Source organism: Bidens hawaiensis, unplaced genomic scaffold, assembly GCF_021521415.1.
Source record: "Bidens hawaiensis isolate Kalapana, Puna unplaced genomic scaffold, B.hawaiensis_p1.1 tig00002477_1, whole genome shotgun sequence".
In the NCBI taxonomy this organism is placed as follows: Eukaryota; Viridiplantae; Streptophyta; class Magnoliopsida; order Asterales; family Asteraceae; genus Bidens; species Bidens hawaiensis.
Window position 1 is genome coordinate 2,761,518 of NW_027491136.1, and position 19,749 is coordinate 2,781,266.

The 19,749-nt window shown below is 42.1% G+C and overlaps 1 pseudogene; it reads right to left on the reverse strand.

Moving 5' to 3' along the window:
* Positions 1-1,115: 1,115 nt before the first annotated feature.
* Positions 1,116-18,107, reverse strand: LOC143619535 (F-box/FBD/LRR-repeat protein At1g13570-like; annotated as a pseudogene).
* Between the last annotated feature and the right edge of the window lie 1,642 nt (positions 18,108-19,749).

Sequence of the window (19,749 nt, forward strand, 5' to 3'; positions counted from 1 at the left end):
AAAAAAAAAAAGATTTAAAAAAAATAACAAAAAACAACAAAATAAACCGGTTCAATTAGAAACGGCCAAACAGGTATAAACCGGTCAGTGGTGGCCGGTTAGGATTTCAGGTTGGAGCGTACCGGTTAGCCCGGTTGGCTGTGCACCTCTACCCCGTATAATTCTCTTCTAATAAAAGTAGGGTTGTTCACGAGCCGAACCGAACTGAGCGAAGGCTTGTTCGTTGTTTGGCTCGTTTACAACCAAACCAAACCGAACGGCTGAAATTTGAACCGAGCGAAAATCGAAATGAGCCAAAATCGAATCGAGCATTTTTCGATCAAACATCGAGCGATTTTAGAGCGTTATTTATTTATTTTTCACATTAAAATTTTCAATAAGAAACAAGTTTGAAGGTTGTAAATAATATATTTTGTACAAATATTAGTAGTTTTTAGACAAACGTGTAATATGTTGTAAATTTTTATGAGAATTTAATATTAACAGAGATATAATTAGCATGTAAACGAGCTTCATGTATTCTGAAAACTTAAAGTGAACAAATAAAACTATAAAATTGACAAAATTAAGAAAATTTTAAATGGTTTAAATTATTGTATACCTATATTTATGTGTTTTTTCTATTTATTTATATTTTTGTTCATATATAATTATATATAAGATAAATTAAAAATATTCGAGCCGAACCGAACAGACCTTTGCTAGTTGCTTGGCTCGTTTACAAACCGAACCGAGCAGAGCGGTTCGTTTACAATCGAGCGAACATTTTTCGAACAATTTCCAAACGAGCAACGAACGAGTTTAAGCGGCGAGCCGTTTGGGGCCCTAGATAAAAGAGTGAAATGGGTACAATTTAAGCATTCTTTCAATTGGGTTAAATTGAGCCCATTGTTCCACATTATTTGTTACTTTACCTTTTTTGTCATTATGACCCATAACTCAACATCTATTGTTGCAGCCAACAGTACAACACACAAAAGAGCTTAACATCAGGTATGTTTTGAATATACAAATAACACGAAAGACAAACAGCCAAAAGGGTCCAAAAACTAACCAGAAAAAGAACTACACTAAGAACAACTAGTAATACAAACTCTAGATTATCAACATAAATCTCAAGAAAGTTTAAAGAGTGATATAATGTCAACGTAGCAACTTTCAACGGTTATTACTACAGCTGATGCACGTGGAGCTTCAAAGAGAGTTTTTAACATCTCCGACTCTTGATTTGGTTCAACCCAGCTGCGTATGCTCAACTTCTTCAGCTTGGGTGACCTCGCCAAGAAAAACTTCACAAACTCCATCTCACGCTTCGAGTTGCCCAAATATTCAATCTCTAATTCTGTCAGATGCTCCAACCAAACATTTGAATAACCTTCCCATACAGTGGAGTATTCCTCATAACAATTATGACCAGATTCAAGCTACAGGAAGGTTTGTGTCAGCATGTTTTGGTATGAGAATCAAAAAAACAAACACATTTCAAGATATAGTTACGCATTTACCGTTAGGCTAATATTCTCCAAGTTTGGAGAACACTTGATCAAAACAAGAAGAAAAGCCAATACATAGTCGTCAAGACAAACCATATTTCCAATACGAAAGTATTTGAGGTTATTAGTGGGGTTGGAAGCTCTTGTGGAACCGAGTCTAGAACAAGCCACTTAAAGCATAGGCAAAACAAAGATTAACAACCAAAGTTCTAAACTTTTACTTCATCTATTTTATAATGCGGATATACATTACCTCAGAGACATTACACCAAGTAGTTAGACGTTCAATCACAGGTAAACACCCGAATAGCTCATTAATGGTGCATTTATCATAGGGAAAAGATAAAAGCTGCAGAACGTAACAATATTCAGGTAGGTACTTTCAAAAGCCCGTGGCATGAAAACGCATATTCAAGTGGGAACTTACCGGACTGAAGCTCTTAAGTGATGGACTATTGGATAAAATATGCAGAAGGGTTTTTGTAGACATCTTTACATCCCACAAGGATAAGCTTTGAAGGCTACATAATACACTGAATACTGGTGGATGGTCAAGCTCACAAAAAATGAGATCCAGGTCTATCAAGTGATGCATCGAGAAGATAGACATGGGAAATTTATACCAACCGTCGACATCCTCATCATCCAATCCTGCAAGTTGTAGTTTCTTGACAGTATGGTTCCTCGACAAACTAAGTAATATTTGATCAAATTCGAAAAAATCAAAATCGCTACACATGTTAAGCGTGAGCTCTTGTATTGGACTCTGGCGGAGTGCCATAACTTGGTGTAAATCATGGAAAACTTCATACGTTTGTTCTGATATAACTCGTTTCTCAAGATACAGCTCAAATTTATACATTTCCTTGCCGCCCCATCTGTTGATAGTAAAAGAGATAGGATGGTTTCTAATATGGGTTGAGGGAGTGTGCTGATTCTATCCGAAGACAATCGTTCAGCTTTGCTTCATTGGCGTCATCCGTGCATAAAAGCTAGAACTTCATTTCTTTTCAGTTTTTTCAAACTTCTGGAAAGATGGTTAAAGAAACTCCGGTAACCACAACCCCAGCTACTGGGGGAATACCGGCGACTACACAGTTTTTACGAACACTACCCCGGTTACCCAAGCTGGGGCAAGTGCAGTAAATAATCGCTCACTGGGATTCACCGATACCCAGTTAGAGAGAAAACGAACGAGGCTCCCCCGCCAAACACTCGATGAAGTTAAAGCGTGGGCGGAAGCACGTCAAAAAGAATTCAAAGCTGAGTTGGATGAACGCTTACGTTTACTCCAACAGGCTGATGAATTCGTATACTTTGACGATGATTCGGAGGAATCCGATAGTGACGCAAACCCTCGTCATAGGGCGAAAGGGAAGCGTAAGGAAACGGACTCCCAACCGAGAAGGCATTTTGGAGAAACCTTCAAACCAAAAAACGCGGGTGGAAACCCACGTGACTTCTCCAAAACATTTACACCAACTGCTGCAAAGGCGGGAACGTCCAAATTTGCAAGGGACATTGCGGAAGCAATCGTCCTGAAAAGTGCCAAACAGATGTCCAACATCGGCACTTACGATGGTATATCTGATCCAGACGATCATTTGAACAGGTTCATAGCGGGGGCAACCGTCAGTAGTTGGACGTAACCTACGTGGTGTTACATGTTCCAAATGACGCTTGTTGGGCCAGCTAGAGCGTGGTTCGATCGTCTACCGGTCAACCACATCTACGACTGGGCAGACTTCCAACAGAAGTTTAGCCAACACTTCAGCCAACAAAGAAAGTATACCGAAGAGCAATGGACAATCCTCAAATGCATTCGAGAGGAAGATGAATCTTTGCCAGACTTCATCACTCGCTTCAACTCAAAGAAGCTAAGTCTGGGTAATATTAGCGAAGATCTTGTTCGCGCTGCTTTTATCCAGGGCGCGAACGACCCAGAGCTCATCCGCACCTTAACGGGTAAAGATGGCATGCCATCCACATGGGATGCCATCATGACAGCAGCTAAACGCTTTGCGGAAACGGAGAAGCAACTGGGTAGAGATCTCCCCCATAGCACAAACCTCTACACCCAGAAAACAAGAGAAGACAAGGTCCTTACCGCCCGACTAAACAAAAAACGGAAGCTAGGCATTTGGCAGTCAAGGGTAAACTTTGACACCTCATCCGGCTTGCAACATCGGTTAGGCGGAAGGGATAACGTACAGTCGAACCAGAACTCCAGATGGACGCCACTCACCAAAAGCGTCACCGAGATATTCGCCACTGAGGAGCTCCCATGGCCAAAGGCTCCAATAATCCGACATCGTCACAATGCTGATCGGAGCAAATACTGTGACTTTCACAGGACAAAAGGCCACAACACTGAAGAATGCACAGACGTAAAGGACATGGTCGAAGCATTTGTCAGAGATGGGACGCTCGCGCACCTCGTGGCGCAATGAACGCTGAGCAGGCTGATGCGTGTAGAACCCCAGTTGGGGAAAACACGAATAAAATTGCAGCTTCAATGTTGGAGACTACATACTGCGTAAACAACGAGATCCCGAACCAGGTGCATATCGGCTCGATGGCACTCCCATCCCAACAACATGGAAGGGAGCTCAATTACACAGTTTGCATGTAGATCAATTCCAAATTTGTAAAGAAAAGGCCCAGAGCCACTTCTAATGGAAATGATTCTCCTTAGAACATCGACGCTGATGATTTTACATTTATACTTATGAACTTTCCACACGGATATGCCGGTCTTCACCGCATACACAAGTGTGAAAGAAGTCGTTGCGTGGGGAAGGCGGCAAAACCCGCATAAACCCAAAAAAAACGACAAACCTTCACGCAGGTCAGTTAAAGGTAAAGTTCAGTCATCCCACTAAATGAAAGTGCCGGTCTATCCGCACGAATCATGATAGAGGAAACTGAACACTAACCTATTAACAACCGCGCGTCGAACGGTTAATTTACTCAACACTGATATGCCAGTTTTCACCGCATAATTACGTGGAAAGTCGTTGCGTGGGGAAGGCGGCAAAACCCGCATAAACCCAAAAAACGGCAAACCTTCACGCAGGTCAGTCATAGGTAAACTTTGGTCATCCAACTAAATGAAAGTGCCGGTCCTAACCGCACAAATCATGAGAGGAAACCGAACCTATTGACAACCGCGCGTCGAACGGTTAACTTATTCAAAATACTTTAGAAAATTTCTAAAAAGATGAGGAAAACCTCCACGCAGGTCAGATATAGGTAAAGTTTAGCCATCCTACTAAGTGCAAGTGACGGTCCTACCCGCACAATCACGAAAGAGGAAGCAAAACTTCAACCTATTATCTACCACGTTCAAAGGTTAACTTATTCTAAACACTTGGAAAATTGCTAATTTAAACTAAAGTATGCATGAGCAAGTCATATAACGTTTATAAAGCAAGTAATCCAGTGAAAGTAGCGGTCTTACCCGCACAAAGATTTATATTTCATAATATTCATTACAAGGGCCGGGTAACTACCCGCCTACAAGAATATAAATCTATACAAGCTAAACCTATCCTAACAGTGGGAAGGGATCTTCAGGATCAAGCTTCAGGACCACTTCCACTTGGACCAGCACCATCAGTAGAGCGTGGCGGTTCAAGGAAAGCTTTAAGGATAGCTAGCCCATCATCAGCAGCAGCAACTTCGTTCACCTTCTCCACCACCGGATGCGGGAAGGCGGCATACTGATTCACTGCTTGGTCATAAACAGCTTCAGTATCCACATCATACAAAGGGAAGTTGGAAGGCGGGATGCCTTTCTCAACGAACCCTAGACCAAGCAGGAAGCCGGCCTTTTCCCCATCCTCATGAGAAGCGTTGAGGGCTGCGCTCATGGCATCGTCGTATGATGTGTCCGTGAAGACTCGATGCACAACCTACAAAAAAAATATATACAAGTATCAAAACCTTTTCTATTTACAAAGAAAAGCGTGAAGACATTATGAAGCTAAGCTTACCTGAGACAACGCTTCTCGAAGAAGCCATTCCTTGGCAACCAGAGCCTCCTGGAGGGCAGCTTGAGCTTGGTTACAGGCGCGTTCGGCTTCACTTTTGTTGAGGTTGGCAAGCAACCCATTTCCTTTGGGTTCAGGTGATGGGTTCGGCGGCTATCGGCCTGTTATTGACCCTACAGGTGCGTAGGGTTCTTCTGGCCCATTTTATATATATATGTTTTATCATCTTTTCCTAAATGCTTTGTGTTTTTTGCAGTGTCGGATTCCAATGAAGTGTATGTTCCACGATGGAACATTCGCCGAGGAACAACCCTTCGCACCCCTGTGGAGTGCGTGGAATGGGCTCGTCACGCTGCTCCTAGTGGTGCGTTGGGAGAAGCCATGGCTAGCTACCAGGAGGGTAGGTTAACCAATGAGCTTCGGGTTCTCCTGGCTCGGATGCAGCCGCGCGTCGAGCTGCTTTGTCGTGAAAACGACAAGTTAAAAGCAGCTCGCCTTAAAGAAGTGGCTCAGGCGCGGGTTATCCGGGAGGAGAACCAAAGGCTTTCCGCCGTAGCTGCGGAGAAGGAGAAGGCCTTCAAGGCCCTCGAGGTTGAAGTTCAGTCACGACTCGAGGCCCGTTCCAAGGCTGCCCAAGCTGTTAATGAACAGCTTCGGCTGGCTAAGGAGACTGCGAGGAACGCAACCGAGAGGGCCACCAAGGCTGAAGCTGTTGCTGAGCCTCTACGCATGGAGAATGAAGAGCTTAAAGCCAAATTAGAGGCTCTCCAGCAGGCTCATGATGCCTTGGCGATGGAAGACGCCAAAAAGCTCCAGGAAATCTTGGACCAGAGGGGGGTGCTTGACCATACTGAGCGTAAGCTAAAGGGCGTGGAAGAGGCTGCGGCTAAAGAAGTGTTGCTCGCCAACCTCAACAAGAGTGAAGCCGAACGCGCCCGTAACGAAGCTCAAGCTGCCCTCCAAGAAGCTCTGGTTGCCAAGGAATGGCTTCTTCGAGAAGCGTTGTCTCAGGTATGTTTCTTTTCTTTACGCTTTTCTTTGTAAATAGAAAAGGTTTTGACACTTGTATATTTTCTTGTAGGTTGTGCATCGGGTCTTCTCAGAGACATCTTACGACGATGCTATGAGCGCAGCCCTCAACGCTTCTCACGAGGATGGGGAAAAGGCCGGCTTCCTGCTTGGTCTAGGGTTCGTTGAGAAAGGCATCCCGCCTTCCAACTTCCCTTTATTCGATGTAGATACTGAAGCCATATATGACCAAGCAGTAAATCAATACGCCGCCTTCCCGCATCCGGTGGTGGAGAAGGTAAACGAAGTTGCTGCTGCTGATGATGGGCTAGCTATCCTCAAAGCTTTCCTTGAACTGCCACGCTCTACTGATGGGGCTGGTCCAAGTGGAAGTGGCCCTGAAGCCTGATCCTGAAGATCCCTTCCCGCTGCTAGGATAGATTTAGCTTGTATAGATTTATTTTCTTGTAGGCGGGTAGTTACCCGGCCATTCTTGTAATGAATCATTGTGAAATATAAATTTTTTTGCGGGTAAGACCGCTACTTTCGTTGGGTTCCTTGCTTTGTAAACGCTGTATGACTTGCATACTTTAGTTTAAATTAGCAATTTTCCAAGTGTTTAGAATAAGTTAACCTTTAAACGTGGTAGATAGGTGTGAAGTTTTGCTTCCTCTTCCGTGATTGTGCGGGTAGGACCGTCACTTGCACGTAGTAGGATGGCTAAACTTTACCATCTGACCTGCGTGTAGGTTTTCCTCATCTTTTGAGGATAAGTTAACCTTTGAACGTGGTAGATAGGTGTGAAGTTTTGCTTCCTCTTCCGTGATTGTGCGGGTAGGACCGTCACTTGCACGTAGTAGGATGGCTAAACTTTACCATCTGACCTGCGTGTAGGTTTTCCTTATCTTTTTATTAGAAATTCTGTTTTGAACCGTTCGACGCGCGGTTGTCAATAGGTTAGTGTTCAGTTCCCTTTTTCATGATTCATGCGGATAGACCGGCACTTTCATTTAATGGGACTGAACTTTTCCCCTTCAACTGACCTGCGTGAAGGTTTGTCGTTTTTTGGGTTTATGCGGGTTTTGCCGCCTTCTCCTCGCAACGACTTTACGTAATTATGCGGTGAGAACCGGCATATCCGTGTTGAATAAATTAACCGTTCGACACGCGGTTGTCAATAGGTTAGTGTTCAGTTCCCTTTTTCATGATTCATGCGGATAGACCGGCACTTTCATTTAATGGGACTGAACTTTTCCCCTTCAACTGACCTGCGTGAAGGTTTGTCGTTTTTTGGGTTTATGCGGGTTTTGCCGCCTTCCCCACGCAACGACTCACACTTATGTATGCGGTGAAAACCGGCATTAGTGTTGATAGTTCATAAAAATGTAAAATCATCAGCGTCAATGTTTTAAGGAGAATCGTTTCCATTAGAAGTGGCTGTTGGCATTTTCTTTACAAATTTGGAATTGATTTACATGCAAACTGTGTAAATGAGCTCCCTTCCATGTTGTTGGGATGGGAGTGCCATCGAGCCGATACGCACCTGGTTCGGGATCTCGTTCTTTACGCAGCATGTAGTCTCCATATTGAAGCTGGAATTTTATTCGTGTTTTCCCCAGCTGGGGTTCTACACGCATCAGCCTGCTCAGCGTTCATTGCGCCACGAGGTGCGCGAGCGTCCCATCTCTGACGAATGCCTCGACCATGTCCTTTACGTCTATGCATTCTTCGGTGTTGTGGCCTTTTGTCCTGTGAAATTCACAGTATTTGCTCCGATCAGCATTGTGGCGATGTCGGATTATTTGAGGCTTTGGCCATGGGAGCTCCTCGGTGGCGAATATCTCGGTGACGCTTTTGGTGAGCGGCGTCCATCTGGGGTTCTTGTTGGACTGTACGTTATCCCTTCCGCCTAACCGATGCTGCAAGCCGGATGAGGTGTCAAAGTTTACCCTTGACTGCCAAATGCCTAGCTTCCGCTTTTTGTTTAATCGGGCGGTGAGAACGTTGTCTTCTCTTGTTTTCTGGGTGTAGAGGTTTGTGCTCTGTGGGAGATCTCTACCCAGTTGCTTCTCCGTTTCCGCAAAGCGTTTAGCTGCTGTCATGATGGCATCCCATGTGGATGGCATGCCATCTTTACCTGTTAAGGTGCGGATGAGCTCTGGGTCGTTCGCGCCCTGAATAAAAGCAGCGCGAACAAGATCTTCGCTAATGTTACCCAGACTTAGCTTCTTCGAGTTGAAGCGAGTGATGAAATCTAGCAAAGATTCATCTTTTTCTCGAATGCACTTGAGGATTGTCCATTGCTCCTCGGTATACTTTCTTTGCTGGCTGAAGTGTTGGCTAAACTTCTGTTGGAAGTCAGCCCAGTCGTAGATGTGGTTGACCGGTAGACGATCGAACCACGCTCTAGCAGCCCCCACAAGCGTCATTTGGAACATGTAACACCACGTAGGTTCCGTCCAACTACTGACGGTTGCCCCCGCTATGAACCTGTTCAAATGATCGTCTGGATCAGATATACCATCATATGTGCCTATGCTGGACATTTGTTTGGCACTTTTTGGGGCGATTGCTTCCGCAATGTCCCTTGCAAATTTGGACGTTCCCGCATTTGCAACGTTTGGTCTGAATGTTTTGGAGAAGTGTCGTGGACTTCCACCTGTGCTTTTTGGTTTGAAGGCTTGTCCAAAATGCCTTCTCGGTTGGGAATCCATTTCCTTACGCTTCCCTTTTGCCCTATGGCGAGGGTTCGCGTCGGAGTCGGATTCCTCCGAGTCATCCAAGTAATCCTCGAATTCGTCAGCCTGTTGGACGGAGCGCAAGCGTTCGTCCAACTCTGCTTGGAATTCCCTCTGACGTGCCTCCGCCCATGCCTTAACTTCATCGAGTGTTTGGCGGGGGAGTCTTGTTCGTTTCTCTAACTGGGCATCGGTGAATCCCAGTGAGCGATTATTTACTGCACTTGCCCCAGCTTGGGTAGCTGGGGTAATGTTCGTAAAATTTACTTCACTTGCCCCGGCTTGGGTAGCCGGGGTAGTGTTTGTAAAAACTGTGTTGCCGGTATTCCCCCCAGTAACTGGGGTTGTGGTTACCGGAGTTTCTTTAACCATCTTGGAAGTTTGAAAAAACTAGAGAAAAATGTTCTAGCTTTATGCACGGATGGCGCCAATGAAGAAACACTAACCGGACCCCGGGCAGATTACTGGTAACCTGGGGGTTAGATAGACGTTTCCCACGAGGGGTTAGACCCTGAGAAGATGGTTCTTCTGATAACCTGCAAAACAGACACCGTGAGCTTGTCACTGAGAAGGGGGGGTTCCTCCTTGTGACCACCCTCCGGCGTGAGAATCAGACTAGATTGCTCTTTAAATATAAGTGTATATTAAGAGATTGCTAGAGCAGATATCAGGTATATATGATAATACGAGATAAGATGAGATGGTCATACCATTTGTGGTATTTATAGCCGAAGGTAGGTTTCCAAGGAGGTGTGGCCGGCTGCAACAGTGTTCCTGTTCCACCAACAGTGGCCTACGCACGTGCCCTGCTGGTAGTTGGTGGGTAGGCAGCGGCTGATAGTGACCAGGCCTGCTGTGTACTATTCCTTTTCCACCAACTGCCGGCTACGCACGTGGTATGGCAGTAGTTGGTGAGTAGGCAGCGGCTAATAGTGACACAGTACAGGAGCATGCTGCTCGCCATACTGTTGTCAATAAGCTGTCGTATCTTTAGTCAGATCTTTTTCCCATACCTCGTCAGGTACAGTACAGAAGATCTTCCCGTATCGTACGGACTGGCTTATTTGGGCGGGAGTATTCCCCCTCCCGCCCTTGTGCGGGATTGTTCCCGGCTTTGCTCATTCCCTCAGGTGACACTGAGTGATTGAGAGCTAAGTGCCTTGTTCGTGTAGCCTTGCTGCGCGGGTGGCCTTCCCTGATGGCTTGTATCCGAAGCTGCGGGAACAGGCGGAGTCCTTCACCATCGGGAGGCATTTCCTGCGGGACCAGCTTGCGTACTGCGCGTAAGGACGTCACGTCTCTGAGCATGGTTGGTCCTGCGGATCCAGTTGGTTTCTGCGCAGACGTCCCTCTTCAAGGTGAGTCTTGCGGGTCCAACTGGACTCTGCTGGGACCTACCTCTTCATAACCAGAAGCCAAACACATCGTCGATTAATAATAATCGGAATCTTGAACGAGAGAAAAAAGTGAAAGTTGAAACGACGTCGGAGTCGCCGGTGAGCTGGCAGTCGTGTGAGTCCGAGGAAGATGAATACATCGTATTTTACTTTAAGGATGATGAAGCCGGTGGTGATGTCATAGAGGAACGTGGGCTAGACGCCGACTGTTGCATTCGCCGGAATAAGGTTTGTTTTTCATATTAATCTGTTTAATGATTTTCTATTATTGAGTATTAAATATGAGATATAAAAGTAATAATTGTTTTTTTTTAATTGGAAAGGTAAGAAACCAAGAATCCACTAGCAAGATGCGAGTTGATGCGATAAACTAGTCTGAGCATGAGCGTGAGCCCAAGCAACATAGGCATACGTGTAGTGAGTCAAGCGAGTCGAGTACGGATTCATTTGCCTTCCCAGCGTAAGTAACACTATTATTTTTTTTTTCAATGAGTAATTACGGGGTGTTTGGGAGTTGAGATTGTGAATTATGGAATGCATTGCACACTCCTTTAATGATGTTTTATCGTGGTTATATGGGAATGATTCTTTGATAATTTGCAGAATCCAAAGGGAATGGCCTGGTAGTCTCTTGAAAATCCATGGCGTCTATCCCTAAACGGTTATGTACGGGCTTGTGATAGCTTTAATGATGTCTATGACTTAGTTTGACTATTGATCAACTTTAACTTTGATTTGCCAATACTAACTTTCTTTCACCAAATTTTACTTTTATCAAACCAATATCGAGTATGTTTGACCTTGATGTCGAATGAATTATAACGACCCATACAAAATTTTATACTTTTTCGTGAAAACCCATTATCTATAAAATGTGTTCATACCTAACTAATATTTTTTTTTTCTTGAATAACGCTAGTCAGGCTGGGCTCTTACATCAACCACTCATCACCTATTCACTTGAGTCAGGAAGTTCAAATCATTTTACAATGGTATTTTTCTCAATAAGTGACATACATTTATGAGAATCGAAACGGTAAACTCCCCAAGAGAAAAACTTATAGAAAACCCACTGACAAACCGAGCTAGCACCTAACTTATCCACTTCTAATATATTAACTAAGGCTTAAAGCTATAAATTAAGTCTTTTAAATTAATTAATATTAATAAATAATAATCATAGCCTAAATACAAGGATCCCTTTTTATAACACTTGTAACATTTAGAAGGTATTTAGGATTGCTTATTTTCATCAATTTGTAACTTATAGAAAAAGTTAAAAGCTTGTTTGGTATTAGAAATGTTTGTGAGTATATAAGTTAATAAGAGCATCTACAGCAACAAACTTATACAAACTGTCACATAATATTTCAAACTTTTCTCAAAAACCCCGCTTACTTTCACAACAACAAACCTCCACCAACTCGATTAAAAAATATTAAATGTGTATATAATATATATATATATGTATGCGCGCGCATGCAAGCTTATTTGAGAAGAGTGGCACATCTCTCGTTTGTTGCAGGTTTGTAGTAGCAGACTTTGTACCCAGGTACTTCACTCCACAATAAGGAGATTTGTGTTTTTAAGTTTGTCCACTGTCAAATAGATGTAGACCTAAAGAACCGAAGCCTGGTTACAACATTATAACTTGTTGATTTATGAAGGAAAGCCATAAGGAGGTAAAACAAGAACCCCAAACGCTCCTTTATACAATGAAGTAGTGGTCCGGCGTATGAAGTGAAGTCCGCTCATATTCTTCACTCAACCTCAACGAGTGTAATTTAATTAGGGCTACGTTCGGTTCCTTGGTGTTCCAACTTAGTCAGGTATTACCGCCCTTTGACTGTCTTATGTTGTAATTACTTACCTGTTTCAATTTTCATTTTCCAAAACATGTGTTTTTTTGTTTAGATTTTAGGGCTTACAACTTTCAATTTTGTTGGCATTTGTGTTGTAGTTATAAATCTATGCTACCTGTGTAATAACTGTGATTTTCAGTTTCATGAGTCATGCAAACATTCGATCGTCTTCTGTGGCAAATGCCAAACAGGGGTTGTTTATGTGGCTTCCAAATGTTCTGTTAATCTTATTTGGGAAAATAACAGATGGAGTGATAAATGAATACCAAGGAAGTGTCTGTTGTGTTTCTTTTGATGTGTCTGGTATTAAACTTATTATTATAGGGTAATTCATTACATAATCAATTCCAAACCACACATTCAAACACTATATTATATATTTATTTGTGGACTCTTTCTTTGAATCGTTGAATTATCGGACTCTAGCTTATTATTACTTTTTCTTAAACTGATTTTAACTATAACTAGTTTATCTATCCAGCAAAAAAACAGCTGAAGATGACAACAAAACGTCTGTGCGAAGCTGAGCGATCATCTGTGGATAGAATCAGCGCACTCCCTCAACCAATAATAGAAATCATCCTATGTCTTTTAGAATCAACAAAGGAGGCAGCAAGGACAAGCATCCTCTCACGGGTCTGGAGGTACAACTGGACCACTGTTCCTGAACTAGAGTTGTATCTTTATAAACAGCCTGTCTCAGAGCAAGGGTCTGACATGAGGTGTAACTCTTGCTATGCCATACACCAAGTTCTGTTACTGCACCAGGGTCCAATACACGAGCTCTACCTTGTCATTCCGGGTGAGAACGGCTGTTTGGAATTTGATCAAATATTACCTCGTTTGTCGAGGATTCGTACTATCAAGAAACTCATGCTTTCTGGATCGGGTTTTTCTCCCGGTTTGTATAATTTACCCATATCTGTCTTCTCGTTTAATCGCTTAACAGACCTATCAATCTGTTATCTTGATCTTTACCATCCACCAATATTTAATGGATTTGGGAGCCTTAGAAGCTTGTGCTTGAGGGAGGTAGGGATGTCTAAAAAATCCCTTCTACATCTTTTATCCAATTGCCCATCGCTTAAGAGCTTGAGTCTGGTAAGTTCCAAGTTGAATATACGTTCTCATGTCATGGGCTTTCAAAACTAATCTGAATATTGTAACATGTTTCAGATTATGAATGACACAGATGATTAATAAACCATTAGTGAGCTATTCGGGTGTTATTGTTCGGGGCTGATGGCCCGGGTTTGTCATGGTTTCGGAGTGTCGGGCTAAATTTTGGGGTTGTTGATTGGTGTGTATTGGTGGTGGTAGGTCCTTATTTGGTGGGTTTTGATTATTCGGTGGGTTTGGTTCGGGTTGGAAAACATTAATTTCGGGTGGTGGGTATTGGTTTTGATTTTGGTTTTGGTTCTGACCTTCCATGTCTGGCTGTCTGATTTGAGCTCGGTTCTGTCGAGCTAAACATTCAATCTTTGGCTCGTAAATCAGTGGGGAATTTCTTTCTGAATAGCGGGTGTGCATAAACCTGTTACCTGCACAAATAACACACCCCGCGGAAAATGGGAAAATAAAACAAAACTAAAATTAAAAACAAAAACTAAATTAAACTAAACTAAACAAAGAAATCAATTAATCACAAAACACTAAGCGCACTAACTCCCCTGCAACGGCGCCATTTTGATGCTAGACTGTCGCTATCTAGTAAAAAACTATTAAATCAGTATCCTAATCACCTTAAACAAGTCAGGGTAAGTAGGGTGTCGAACCACGAGGAGTATGTGGTCAGTGTGTAGTGAAAATGATTCCTAACATTATGAAGTGGTTCAATTAACGAAGTGCTGATCACACTAGCAAATAGTTTGGTTTTAATATTGATTAAACACATAAACAACTTTCAAGCAATTAACAAAGACAAGTCACACCCGGGGATTTAAGCAAGTAAACAAACAGCTATCTCATGCAACTTAACATATTAACAATCAAAGATCAATACCGATTGACTAACTAGATAAACCTTAAGCATCCACGCTTACTAACACACGGCACTGGTTATCAAACGGTCCCTGCCAGTGTGACTCAACTAAGGGAAAGCATATGCTTCATCATATTCAACTAGTCAACACAATCCTATAAGCAATTATCATAGCAACTGGCACAACAATCGTTCTGATCAAAACAAACCTAAACTGACTGAGTGCACAATAATACTAGACATCAATACTCATAGATTAATCAATGATAGTTACAATCAATTCGTTCTTAATACATGAGAAAAACTAAAAGATACAATACTCTACATCCCGGGTATGACTCGAAGGAACTAGCCGCGCATCGGTATCACTCGGGTTCGGTTATGATATGGTAGGACATGTATGATGATTGGAGATGGTTGGAAGTGATGGTGGCTCTCCTTTCTGCTCTGAAAATCGCCTGGAATGTGAAGAATAGCGTCTAGGGTCGTCAATATGTAATATAAAACAAAACCCTAACTTTCACGATTTTGGGGACCATCGCATAGCGCGATGGTCTCCTCTCCTGGTCCATCGCGCTACGCAATGGACCAAAGTCAACGCAAATCATAATGAAGGGCATCGCGTAGCGCGATGCCCTGTCTTCCACACCCATCGCGCTACGTGATGGGTCACTTCGCTCAGCAAGTCCATATTAATGTCTTGGTTTGCGTGCTGGACATCCCGGGTCTTCATTCCATGCTTGTACAGGCCCAAATTAAGCGCGTTAAGTACATGTGACCTGAAACACAATAAACATGTATGAAGTACCAAAGTTCCTAAACTAAACGATTAAAACGACTAAATTAGCAAACTAAAATATGTACAAATAGACCGAACATAACATCACCGCTATTCTCGTAAAAAAAAAAGGAAAAAAAAGAAAAACACTTGAAACCCGTTCTGACTCGTTCCAACCGTAACCTATTCTGACCCAAACCAAAACAACCCGTTTTTTAGTTGACCCATTCTGACCCAAACCCATTTCAACCCATGACTCGTTCGACCCAACCCAACCCAACCCATTTACCACCTCAATCAGGAATCTAAGTGTTCACTAAAGTTTTTATTCTTCCAAAGTAGATCAAATTTTTATTATGTTTTAATTACCACCTAATTAGCTTTAACTTTAAGTTAATAGAAAAAAATCGAAGGCCGCCCACTGGTGGTAAAACTCGGATGCTCTCAGTATCGAACCAGAGAAGACAAAGATCCCATTGAGGCACCAATGCCCCCTCCAAAGTGTTGTAAGTGAGCAGGGGCGAAGGTTAGAAGGGACCGGGGGTGGCACCGGTCACTGCCGTTTTCTCCGTTAATAGGGTAAATTTCGCGATTAAAAGTTTTAATAGATATTAAGTGCGGTCACTGCCAGTTTATTTTTCCAAAAAGCTACCGGTCACCACCAAATTTTTTTAAAAATATAATACCCTATCGTTTGATTTTTTTTTATAAAACCACACAGTTTTTATAAACAAAAGTTATAAAAATTTTAAAAAACTTAGTTTTTAATAACACTCAAATTTGGAGGGGCTTGTTGTAAATTTTTACATAAGATAACTTAAAAAAAAATAAACGGGCATTTTTTCAAAACAATCGCCTACCTGCTGCTTCCCTTCTACCCTGCATTCTGCCTTCTGAGTTCTGAGTTCTCCACCGCCCACCGCCCCACCGCCGTCCGCCGGTCATCCACCGCCGCCGCTCATCCCCGCTCACCCACCACCGCAAGGTAATAGTCTATTTCCTCTACCTTTGTGTTGTTAAATCAAGGATTATAAAATTAGGGTTTGTAATTGTGAATTGGGGATTCGGGAAAATTAGTCAATTAAGCTTGTAATTGGTATTGTATGGTGAAATTTTACTCTAACTTACCCTATTAATTATTCTTAATTAGGTAAATCATGAAAAAGCAAGATACAATTTTTTCTTTTTTAAAAAAAAGGATGATGAACAAACAAGTAAATCTTCTTTTAAGGTACTCAACCTCCTCTTGGCTCTGTATTATTATAATATTATGGATATTTTAGGTCTTGTTTTTTTTTTAATTGTAAAAACAATCGTTTTGAATGAATGAAAATAAAATTAGATATATAGATGTCATATTGTTTGATCCGACCCGACCCGAACCACCAACACGAACCGAACCACCGACACGGCCGAACCACCAACACGAACCAAATCGCCGACCCGAAAATTTTTGGGTTCGTGACTTCAGTCACCGCCATGGCGAAGCCCAAGCTTCGCCACTGTAAGTGAGGTTTGAACTTGGGTCTCAATTGAAAAAACCCAAATTTCCCACCACTACACCATATTAGAAAGGTTCGCTAATGCCACTCCATTTTTTTAACTAGTTTAGAAATGATCATTTACACCAAGTTTGAAAATAAAAAATCAAAAAGGCTATTTTATCTTCCAAACTTATTATATTTTTAACATACCGAGCTGAACATGGAAGGACCAGTTAGCATCAATTTATATGGGAGATATTATGGATGACCCTGGCTTGTCAGGGTTCGAGTCCTGATCTCACCCGGTTTTACCGGCTCCTCGCTGTCGTGCCGTTTGGCAGGCGTGGGGGTTAGGTTTTATCCGGGGAATCTCTTAATAGGTGAACCGCTAGGGGCTCCATCCGTCCGGACTCTTGGCCGGCTCGGGCTACCTTTAGCCAATTGGGGCCTCGCACGGAGTACTCCGCATTATTTAGTTGGTCGTTCCAAAAAAAAACCAGTTAGCATAAATAAAAATAAATAAATAAATAAATTGCAGGGACCAACTTAAACTTTGATGAGACGAGAATAACAATAATAATACAAAGGGAAAATTCCCAAAATAGCCCCTTTTAGAGAGAGAAGTCCCAAAATAGCCCTTTTTTCCTCAAAATCTTTTATAATTTGGACTGTCAAGACGCATTGGGAAAAGATAAAAATAAATACGAGATTTCAAAAGAAAGTCGGGTAAAAGACGAGATTTGGGGAAATAATGTCGGTAAAGTCCAAATTATTTGTAATCTTGGAGCAAAAGTTTAAATTTTTCAAAAACTTTTTTACTCAAAAAAACCTTCTTGAGAAACTATTTTTTTATGTTCCTACCTTTCCCGTCCAACTTTTCAAATTCTTGAAAAATTATGTTTTTTTACAATTATACCCCTAAACCACCATCACCACTTGAACCACCACCATCACCGACGCCGTCGGCCCCACCCCATCACCACCACCGTCACTACCACCATAGCCGCCTCCACTGTCAATTTCCGTCGCCGGAGAAAACCACCACCATACTCGTCGCTGGAGAAAACCACCACCAGCATACCTGTCACCGTCACCACCAAACCCTAATTTCACTCTAATTCAAATCGACGATGCCGAAACCCCCAAATACACACCTCACAAACGACCTCTTTTCTCCCAAATCACATCAAATCCATTTACAAAACCACCCGTTTTCTCAAATTCAACCAAAACCCATTACTCTAAGCGGCTTTGCAGCACGAAAGCCGCCGCCTTTAACTTTATTCGCCGGCTCCGGCGAGTCCGACGCCGCCTGACCCACCTACGGTTAATGGTGGTGGTGGCACCATACCCGTCGCCAGAGAAAACCACCATGGTGGAGATGAGGTGATGGGGATGGGGGTGGTGGTGGTTCGGTGGTGGTGATGGGGTGGGGCCGACGTGATGGTGGTGGTTCAAGGTGGTGGTGGTGGTGGTTCAAGGTGGTTGTGGTGGTTAAGGGGTATAATTGTAAAAAATATATTTTCTAAAAATTTGAAAATATGGACGGGAAATGTAGAAAACATAAAAAAACAGTCTCTCAAGACGGTTTTTTGAATAAAAAAAATTTGGAAAAATATGGACTTTTGCTCCATGATTACAAAATAATTTGGACTTGCACGGCATTATTTCCCCAAATCTCGTCTTTTACCAGACTTTCTTTTGAAATTTGTCATGCTCCCTCTTTATATTTATCTTTTCCCAAAACGTCTTACAAGTACAAAATATAATAAACTAAGAAGATTCCCGGTTGTGCCGGGTTGATGTATTGACAGTCATACCCGTGCAACTTATCAAATCGTGTAGTGTGTCTGCGAATCGAGGTGAATTCGATCGGTGTCGGGTTACGAAACTAGTAATAAACCCCACCCCCTCCACCCGGAAAAAAATAAAAAATTTAACTTTGTTAACGCAAAAATCCAACAAATTAACATAACAAAACAAAACATGTGTTACGGTTACGAACCGATAACACTTTGGTTGTTATCTAGTTACGAAGCCAAAAATAAAGCAAACCATAAATACGTTCACATCCAAATACAACAATTAACATATTTAAAATATATTAAAAATGTGGCAAACAAAAAAACACGAGCGTTGTAGTTACGAACTAATACGAATTCGTTGATTCTGAATCGAGGGACAAAAAAAAGTGATAAAAAAACCTGCACGTTGCGTTTACGAACTAACACGAATTCAGTCGGAATCGAAGTTGTCAGCACTAAATCGTATGCAGAGTACCATGTGTTGTGGCGGTGAACACACGAGTTCGGTTAGTATCATGTTACAACGTCGAAATTAAAGCAATAAGTTAATTCGCCAACACTCAAAATACAACAAATTAAAATATTTACATAAAAAAGATCGTGACGAAAACCAAAAATATATGCGCGTTGTGGCTGTGACCTGACGCGAATTCGTCTAGAATTAATGGACAAAAAAAACCTGCGGGAAAAAAAATCTTAGGTGACGATCACAAGCCGACGCAAATTTGACGGAAACAATTTAACGGTATCAATGGTAAAAAAATCTTGTATTTTACGACAGCGAATCAACACAAATTTAAAATCAAAAGTCAATAAAAAGACCAACGAAACAACTTTACACAACGTTTACTTCTCCAAACTTTTTAATTAAATATCATTTTATTTTAACTTGCGGGTGAAGTTGCCTTTGCCTTTAGTTCATCTCCTCTGACGATAACCGTAAGTATGTCTCATCCTCTCCACTGCTCCGATTCGTTTTTGTATAATTGAATTGTTGTCAGGTTTATTGTTTGGGATGTATTTTTAATGAACAACGTAATTGAATTAGCCTGTATAATCAAAATTAGCACTACTCATAAACATCATAATCATAATTCAGATATAGATGCATCATAATCTTCGATTTAGTAGTCTTAATGAGGTTTACCTAGGATCTAGGGTTCGGAATGGAAATATGTTCAATGAATTTGGGCATTTTACGGGTTTACCTG